Source organism: Musca vetustissima, unplaced genomic scaffold (assembly GCF_032173495.1).
Source record: "Musca vetustissima isolate MV318-11 ecotype Yass unplaced genomic scaffold, APGP_CSIRO_Mvet_v1 utg142618, whole genome shotgun sequence".
Lineage (NCBI taxonomy): Eukaryota > Metazoa > Arthropoda > Insecta > Diptera > Muscidae > Musca > Musca vetustissima.
In genome coordinates, this window is record NW_026880932.1 from 21835 (window position 1) to 30979 (window position 9145).

A 9145-nucleotide genomic window follows, 5' to 3' on the forward strand; every position below is an offset into this window, starting at 1 on the left:
AGTGGTATGTGGTTTTATGCTAAAACCCCAAATTTCTTTTAGTTCTGTCTTTACAGTTCCATCTCCGTGAAAGAAAACATTATGTTGTGCTTAGAAATTCATAATTATAATTTCCAGATTTTTATTCATGGCATCTTAAACTAACGATATGAGAACTATGCAATTCACTTTTTATAGATTTAAATTTGAACTAACTTATATAATATATGAAAATTTTGAAAATAGAACATTAACGATCCTCAATTGATTGAGTTTACGCTCCAAATTTGACCAAAAATAACAAAAGAATATAAAAGGTATTTTTTTGTAGAAGGCCTTCTGCTTAACAACTGGGATGTACTGCAAATTAGATGTTATTATAATCTTGCATCGACTTGATATTATGATGATAGGTTGTCAATGTGCGATAACTTAAAATTTGATATATATTACACTTATAGGTTAGAGCGAAAGGTGTGTTGTGAAGCTGGTGATCGCAATTTTAGTCGATAAAAATTGCAGTAGTTATATACATAGTTTGTACTTATATTATGGTGTATATCTCAATATGCAATGGGATGTCTTTCAAAGTTGTGCAGGTATGACTCTGGAAGATTCAGTGGGAACTATTTATCAATGTGGCAATTGTGAATACTTGTGGCGATGGATCACTGAACAATATATACGGGTAACTGCGGACTGTATTTATACCCTTCACCACACTGTGGTACAGGGTATTATGTCTTTGTGCATATGTTTGTAACAGGCAAAAATAATCGAGATAGACACATGGTTCCTTTTGAGAACATGCATAGAATCACTTTCTAAGTCGATTTATACATGTCCGTCCGTCCCTCTGTCCATGTTAAATTGTAAACAAAGTACAGGTCGCATTTATTATCCGAATTGGATGAAATTTGGCATAGGTCACTTATTCGGGCCAAGGACGAACCCTATTGAAATTGGGAAAAATCGGTTCAGATTTAGATATAGCTCCCATATATATATTTAACCGATTTAATGTAAACGGTCCGTATATATCGCACGAAATTTGGTACAGCCTAATCATTTAGGTCTAGAATGATGTCTGCCAAGTTTCGTGAAAATCGGTCCAGATTTAGATAAAGCTCCCATATATAGTTTTGTCCGATTTCATGTAAATGGTGCACTAAAATCCCTATATATCCTTCGATTTGCACCAAATTTGGCCTAACGTACTGAGTTGAGCTTAGAGTGATGTCTGTCAAGTTTCGAGAAAATCGGTCCAGATTTCTATATAGCTCCCATATATAGTTTCGTCCGATTTCATGTAAATGGTGCACCAAAGTCGCTATATATCTTTCGACTTGCACGAAATTTGGCATAACGTACTGAATTGAGCCTAGAGTGATGTCTGCTTTTTCTCGTGAAAATCGGTCCAGATTTAGATATAACTCCCTTTTATTATAGATTGATTTTAAGTAATTGACGCACCAAGGAACCAATAGGCTGATAGGAACAAAACTTTCTGAAATTAGAACAACCTAACCTGTGCGAGTTTGTTTCAAATCGCTTAATATTTGGATAGGGCTTCAATATATGTTTTTCCCCCGGTTTCAAGTAAATTGGGCATCAAACTCCCCATGTTAGTCAGATTGACATCAAATTTTGCACAACTTACAAAATTGAGCATAGAATTACGTAGTTGCGTTTTCTAGAAGTACAGACATAGCCCAACGGATGACCTTTTTATATTTGTTTGACGTCGATTTACATACTTTATGGATATATCTAGGTAGATTCACATTTAGATAAATATCACATATTTTATTTCATCCTATTTCATGTTAATAGTCCTGTTTAATATACCCATAGTGGTGAAGGGTATCATATAGTCGGCCCCGTCCGACTTTACTACTTTCCTTACTGGTTTTATGTATGGATTCTTCTGGGAGACGTAATTAACGATTGGTATATGCAGTTATATTTCTTTTGGATGAGTTTTAGCAACGTTTTTCAAGCTTGGGTACAACGCCTGAACGTATTCCAATAAATGACAGGTTTACCATAGGTGGATAATGGATGGTTTGTTCTGGAAACTATTTACGTAGGTGCAGGTTGCGATGTAGAATGTAAATGCACCTCGCTTCAACCACCTAGATTTTGTTCAAAATGTAAAAACGTGCATTCCTAGGTTAAAGGAACCATACCGAAGAATTTCAGGTACAACACAATAAGAAAAGAATTGCTGCACCAATTTTCTACACTGGAGTATTACGCAAGGTACACTCGTAAGGCGTAATGAGTGTATTGCCGGTGATTATGATTCCATACTATGGCCTAATAAATGAGTTATTCCAATTTATTAAAATATTTATTTGATATCTTAATTCACTTTACCTTAGGTAATATGTTTGTAATTTTTAAGAATTTGGTATTGTTGATATTCAAAACTATACAATCTTGGTGATTAATTCGGAGATTGCGAAAAAACTTTTAAAATTAATTTCTTGACTTTTAATGTTATTATCGGAGACTAGTATAAAAAGGAAGTTAACAATTTTGCGAAACTTTAAGAAAACCAACGCTTTCTCAAAACGATGAGGTGGAACAAAACAAATGAACAATAAACTTGACAATTTGAAAGCACTGTACAATAATATTCATATTCTATGTAGGATACCGACAGACAACAATGTTTTGGCGATTTTTTGTTCTTGTTCCATGGTGTTTAACACTTTTGGAACCCTTCGTTATTCAAATATGTTAAATTAAAAATATATATTACTTAATTGGGAATAATTGCCAAATTTAGAATTGAAAATTGTTTTTGCACACTTATAGAAGTGAAAATTAGACGCACATTAGATAACCCACTGCATTTAGCCTCAAAACTTTCATTAAATAACATACTTTAAAAAAGACTGTACTTAGCTACTTTGTACTTCTCGATGGCATTTCCAAGCAAATCGCTAAAATTTCAAAACTTTATTCTAATAACTCAAAATGCGGAAAACATAACCCAAGAGAACATTAAGAAAATCCATATCTTTTAAAAGCATTGCTGGAGATAAAGTTTTTCTAACAACTAGAACGAATGTGATTTTGCTGTTGTTCGTTGAATACCATCGAACGGAAAGAAATACATATAAATCTTGATTGAGAAATTACACTGCAAACCTTGTTCTCGGTGTTGCTGGTCCTCGCCCACTTCTTCTTCTTCTTGTACGTACAGCAATATCGAATGTTTGGCTTGTTAAGTTTTCATTAGTTTTAAAAGTCATTGAAGTGGAAGGAAATTATCGATAAATACAATTTGTGGTCCCACTAAAAGGAAAAATTCCCTATGATGTGCCTGTGTGTGCTATGTACCTGCGACTGGTATTAAATACGTGAAAACGACCATACTATACAAATGATTGAACTTAGCCAAAGGTATATTTACAGAAGAACGCGATTATATTGAACCATTTGCATCTATTATATGAACGTTAATTCTTAGGAAATACTGTTGGTTGTAAACGTATTTTACTGTGTTCCAAAACTTCGTCTATAACTAAATGAAGTTGCTGAGAATGCTAAGAAACATTTTCTTAAGAAGTGACAACACGAGTTTATGTATAATGTGCCATATTCGGAAGAATGTGAAAGTAGGTAAAGTAAGTCCAGTAAGACGCTCCTATATCTATTTGATATTCGATATTCGAATATATATCAATGGTTTTATTTTATTTTCCAGCATGATTAATACACCCTTTTTATTGTGCTTAAAGCAAAAATCATTGGGTTTCAAGTCAGAGCGGATGGTCATCCACGATTTTCCCGGTCAAAAAGATGATTGTGGTGATTTCCAAGGACGGCATTCGCTCTGTATTCATTTATAAAATCGACAACTACATCAGTGTGAATGCTATGCAGACCTGATCGATAGGCAGCTTAATCTAGAGATTCCCTCTTATAACCTTTGAGCTCATGCAGATCCTTCCTGACACGCAAGGGCGGGGAAGTTTTATCCACTATATGAATCATCTCAGCATATGGTTAGGATGATTTTCTTAGAAACACCAAATCCGATATTCGTTAGGCTCTACTAACTTGTGTTCAAAACTTGGTACCTTTGTTGCACCATTTACTTAAAATCGGACGAATATATATATATATATATATATATATATATATATGACTCCGAAACCGTTCGCGATCAAATATTTGGTTGATGCGCGCAAAAGTGTTATATAGGTTTTAATTTTGGGCGAAAGGAAAAAATCTTAAAATCTTAAGAAATCTTATATCTTCCTTCGTAAAATAAGAATATGAATATATAATAATCTTCGCGAAAAAGTTGTACATCTTCGCGAAATATGAGAAAAATAATAATAATATAGGAGATTACGTTAATATTTTCATTATATTAATTACATGTATCATCCTAAAAAATAAGTTAAAAATGTCTACATAATCTAAATACCACGATGAATCAAATGGTATCAAAATCACACAAGTCTGTGTAGCGGTTTGTAAATTACAGCGACAACAAAACAAGATATATAGGAAAAATATTTGTTTTTGGTTCGAAGAAATAATGTCATATTTATTTTTTTAATTTTATACAAGAAATTTCAGAAAAAAATGTTGGGGTTATTCTTCTATTTTACCGGAATTTCGCCGAAAAATTGCCATATATAAAAATAATCACTTCATGTGTATAAGTATACACCTTGCGGATTGTACAAAGACCCTTCCGATAAATCTTGGGGCTCTATAAATAGGAATATATCTTAAAATAAAATAATATTATGAAATATACATTTTAAATTGCGTCTAAATCGCGTAATTCTCGAAATCATTTGATGCGCATGAAGTTTCAATGAAGTACTGAAGTTTATCTTCCAATCCATATATATTTTGCGAAATTTCATTTGACGGCTAAGATGTGCTACATGTTGCATTGAAGTACCCAAAAACTCGTAAAATGCGAATAATTTCCGAAAACTCCAAACGCCATTAACGCGCATCCGATTTCGGTGGGCACCCTAAAAAATACATCGATCTATACCAAATTCAATGTGGTCCATTGAGAACCATGGATGTGCCAGCTTACACTATTTTTGAGATAAATTGGGTACATCTCTCTTTCGGCTGAAGTTTTTAAAGTTCTCTTTTCGAAAAAGATCAAAATCCGTATGAGGTCATTTATTGAAGCGGAAATAATACACAGAAAACGCAAATAAATCCGCGATATTTTCAAAAACATTTTTTGCCAAATTTCGTGTTTTTGGAAGGCCAGTTCCCGCCGTTCTAGTAGATGGATTTTCACGAAAAAGATTTTATATCATCCGAAACGTAAAAAACCTTATTAATCGCGGGTACCCATATCATTCAGTTGACAGATCTAAAAATTTGACCCGAAAATAGGGTTTTTCGAAATTTGATCGAACAAAATTTCCACCTTCGGATAAGTACACTGTGCTACAAAATAACAAACAATTGTTTTCAGGGGTTCTAATGTACCAATTCTGTTTAGTTGGAGTCTCTGGACCACGAAAATACCATTGGTTTTTCTGGGTCACTTCGAAAATTAATTTTATAACGGTAAATATAGAGACAAACGTAGTTTCATAGATTTTCAATTTTAAACTCGAATAACTTATTTACTTTTTAACAGATTTATATTATTCTTTCCTTTAGAGAATATGCATAGAATCAATACAAAAATGTGTGTCTGAAACTGTGTATACTACATACACAAAATATATATCAAATTACTCAGATTCGCGAGCACAATCTTATAATTGATTTTTAGAAATTCCTGTTTGCGTATTAAAGCTAGAAGTAAAATTCAAAAAACACAAATGATGCATACGGGGCGTAGTCCCCATTTTGTTGGCTTCTAGTTTTACTTTGACACGAAGCCAGTCAAATGAGTGGCTTAATTACAGATAGATAGAGAACATTAAAAACTGGTTCGCCTCAATCTGTTTTTACACATTTTTTTACATTAAAGGTCAATATAAATTTCACTTCTTTCATATACTTAAGTAATTCCCGAGGGTGAATCTCCGCTTCAGCTATGTTAAAAAAACTAAGCTTAACACACATCATTCTATTGTTATTTCAGTACGCTATGCAAAATTTCGTGCAAATTGAAAGATATATAGGGACTTTGGTGCACTATTTTTCTCAAATCGGTCGAAAATATATATAGGAGCTTTATCTATATCTGGACGAATTTTCACGAAACTTAACACACATCATTTTACTCTTAATTAAGTACGCTATGCAAAATTTCGCTATGCAAATCAAAAGATGTATAGGAACTTTGTTGCACAATATACATAAATCGGACGAAAATGTATATGGGAACTATATCTAAATCTAAACCGATTTTTTTCCCAATTTCAATAGGGTTCGTCCTTGGGCCAAATAAATAAACTATGCCAAATTTTATCCAATTCGAATCATAAATGCGATCTGTACTTTACAATTTCACATGGACAGGCAGACGGACGAACTGACATACATAAATCGACTTAGAAAGTGATTCTATGCATATTCTCAAAAGGAACCGTGTGTCTATCTCGTTTCCTTTTGCCTGTTACAAACATATGCACAAAGACATAATACCCTGTTACACAGTGTGGTGAAGGGTATACAAATTGCGGATGATTCTTTTTGGAACACCTGTTTCTATATGAAGGAGTTGCCAGTTCGAAATAAAATAAAATAAAATTTAACATATGTTTATAACAGAGATGAAAGTTTCTGAAACACTTAACTTTTTTCTCTTCATACCGCGCTTTTGGTGCTAGGCTAAGAAGTTTCCGAACTGTCCTCATATGTGCAAAATTTCTAGGCTCTTTGTTTAATATTTAGTAGTCTGACCTGGGTTTTCCGGCGAGTATTTAGCAGTGTTGAAAAGGAGATGATAAATTGTATTACTCTCCACTTTTTGGTGTAGGATATACAAAGTATTATACGTATGCTATTTCGCTATATAGAAATTGACAATTTCTATTTCAATAATGATAATGATGAACCTAACAGCAAAGGGATAAATTGAAAGAAGTTTCAATAGAATTGTGTACCTCGCTTTGTACAACAACATGCCGTTTGTCATTTTGGCCAATAAGTTTTCTGCTTAAATGTTTTTTTGAAAATATTCTGAGGGACTTTATGTTATTCTCACTTTCTGATTTAACTAAAAAGTAGGTGCTGCTGTAAAAAAAGTTGTTTAAATCTGAAAAGAATGTAAGACGTTGCATTGTATCTCAAGTTTGATTATATGTGAATGGCCCTGAGTCGAAATTATAAAAGTAAGTCGAAGGTACTTTGTGATTAATTTGCCAGATAGAAAGTGGACAAGGAAAAAAGAACATATAAAAGAAAATCATCAAGAAATGTGGAAAATTACTAATTACCTGTATAAGGTTAGGCTGAGGTGTTGCATCGTTAATGACCATTAATAAATGTCTTTCAGCGCAAAATTGATTACGGGTATAATTAGGTGAAGGAGAAAGTAAATACATAAATAATTAGTAAATTATTAATTTAAGCTTTCTAACGTTAAACGTTTAAAGCGGTGTACACACTATCATTTTTGAATGACACTCTTGCTGAAATATCGGCTTGCTTGCCAGTGTGGCCGTTATTTTCTCTCAGTCATCAGGCAACCACAAAAATATTTATGGTTGCGTGACATTCAGATGTTGGATGTTTGTTGGTTCGATAATGTGAACATAAAAAATGACAGTCCGACAATAAATTTAAACAATAACATGGACTCCGAAAACGAATTTTTAAAAGAATTCCTATGTTACTATGAAATGCAACGGTATCTCTGGGATATAACCAGTCCAGAGTACCTGTCACGCGACATTAAAATGAAATCGTATGGAGAACTGCTACATAAATTGAAAAAGTATAAAAAATTGTACTGTGGACGACGTGAAAAAGAAAATCAACACAATTCGTTCGTCCTACAGAAGGGAACTCAAAAAATAAAGCAGTCTGGAACTTCTGGAGCGGACGATATTTACCTGGCGAAGATTTGGTGGTTTGAATCGTGCAAGTTTTTCCAGAGCTATGAGAAACCAACCGATAGCATATCAACACTGAGGAGCTGCAATGGACCAAGAACAAGAAATATGTCAACAATGGCTATCGCCTGGAGAAACAAATGCGCTACAGCCGTACCAAGAAAATACGTCTGCAATGGGCCAAGAACAAGAAACATGTCAACAATGGCTATCGCCTGGAGAAACAAATGCGCTACAGCCTACCAAGAAAATGCCTTTGGAATTCACCGCTGCCGATCGTATCTACTTCGATAAGTCCATAAATTTGGCTGCCTGCATGAAGGAGAATTTCCAAGATGAACTTGATTCGTTGGACTTCAGAACCTAAGCCGAGGAGGGACGCATGGAAATCAACAAATGGATTGCCAATGTAACACGCAACGAAATCCCCGAAATGTTAAATCCCTGTGATGTTACCTCCGACAGTCAAATGGTTTTGGCTAATGCCGCCAATTTCAAAGTTCAATGGTCGGATAAATTCGATGCCAAAGATACAAAACAGGAGATTTTCTATATCACCCCTATCCAGTATTATTTCGTACCCATGAGGCATAAACGTGGAGAATTTGGAATTGGTACCGATCCTACGCAAATTGGGTATCAATTGGTCATTGAGTGGCTTCCCCACATGTTGCCAAAATCAAGGTTGATGAGGAGGGCAGTACTGCTGCAGCAGCCAGTTGTTTTCAGTTTCCGTTCAGCACGTCTCGCCGTACCAACCAAATTCAAATGTAATCATCCATTTATGTTCCTGATCTTTGATAATACCGCCAAGGCTGTACTCTTCACTGGCATTTATCGTGATCCCAAAACACAAAAGTAGACAGGCAAGGAGATTCTTTCACATATCTCTGCCCTAGGACTTTTTTACTCGTCTCGTTTCCATTCTATTTGTTTCTTTATTCTTCTTCTTTCAATTAAATTTTTACTGCTGCTGCTGGTGCTAATACTACGACATTTGCCCTATTCTCTCTGTCTATTGTTTTATTTATAAAAAATGAGGAACTACCATATAATAACAACAATGACCGTTAGGGTAATTTATAAAACAACAAAATGAAAAAAGGGGGTAGATACATGGTTCTTTTTGAAAACATGCACAGAATCACTTT

At 34.2% G+C, this 9145-nt stretch overlaps 1 pseudogene; it reads left to right on the plus strand.

Annotated features, from left to right (window-relative positions):
* Positions 1 to 580: 580 nt before the first annotated feature.
* Positions 581 to 8856, plus strand: LOC133326937 (serine protease inhibitor 88Ea-like; annotated as a pseudogene).
* The last annotated feature ends 289 nt before the right edge of the window (positions 8857 to 9145 follow it).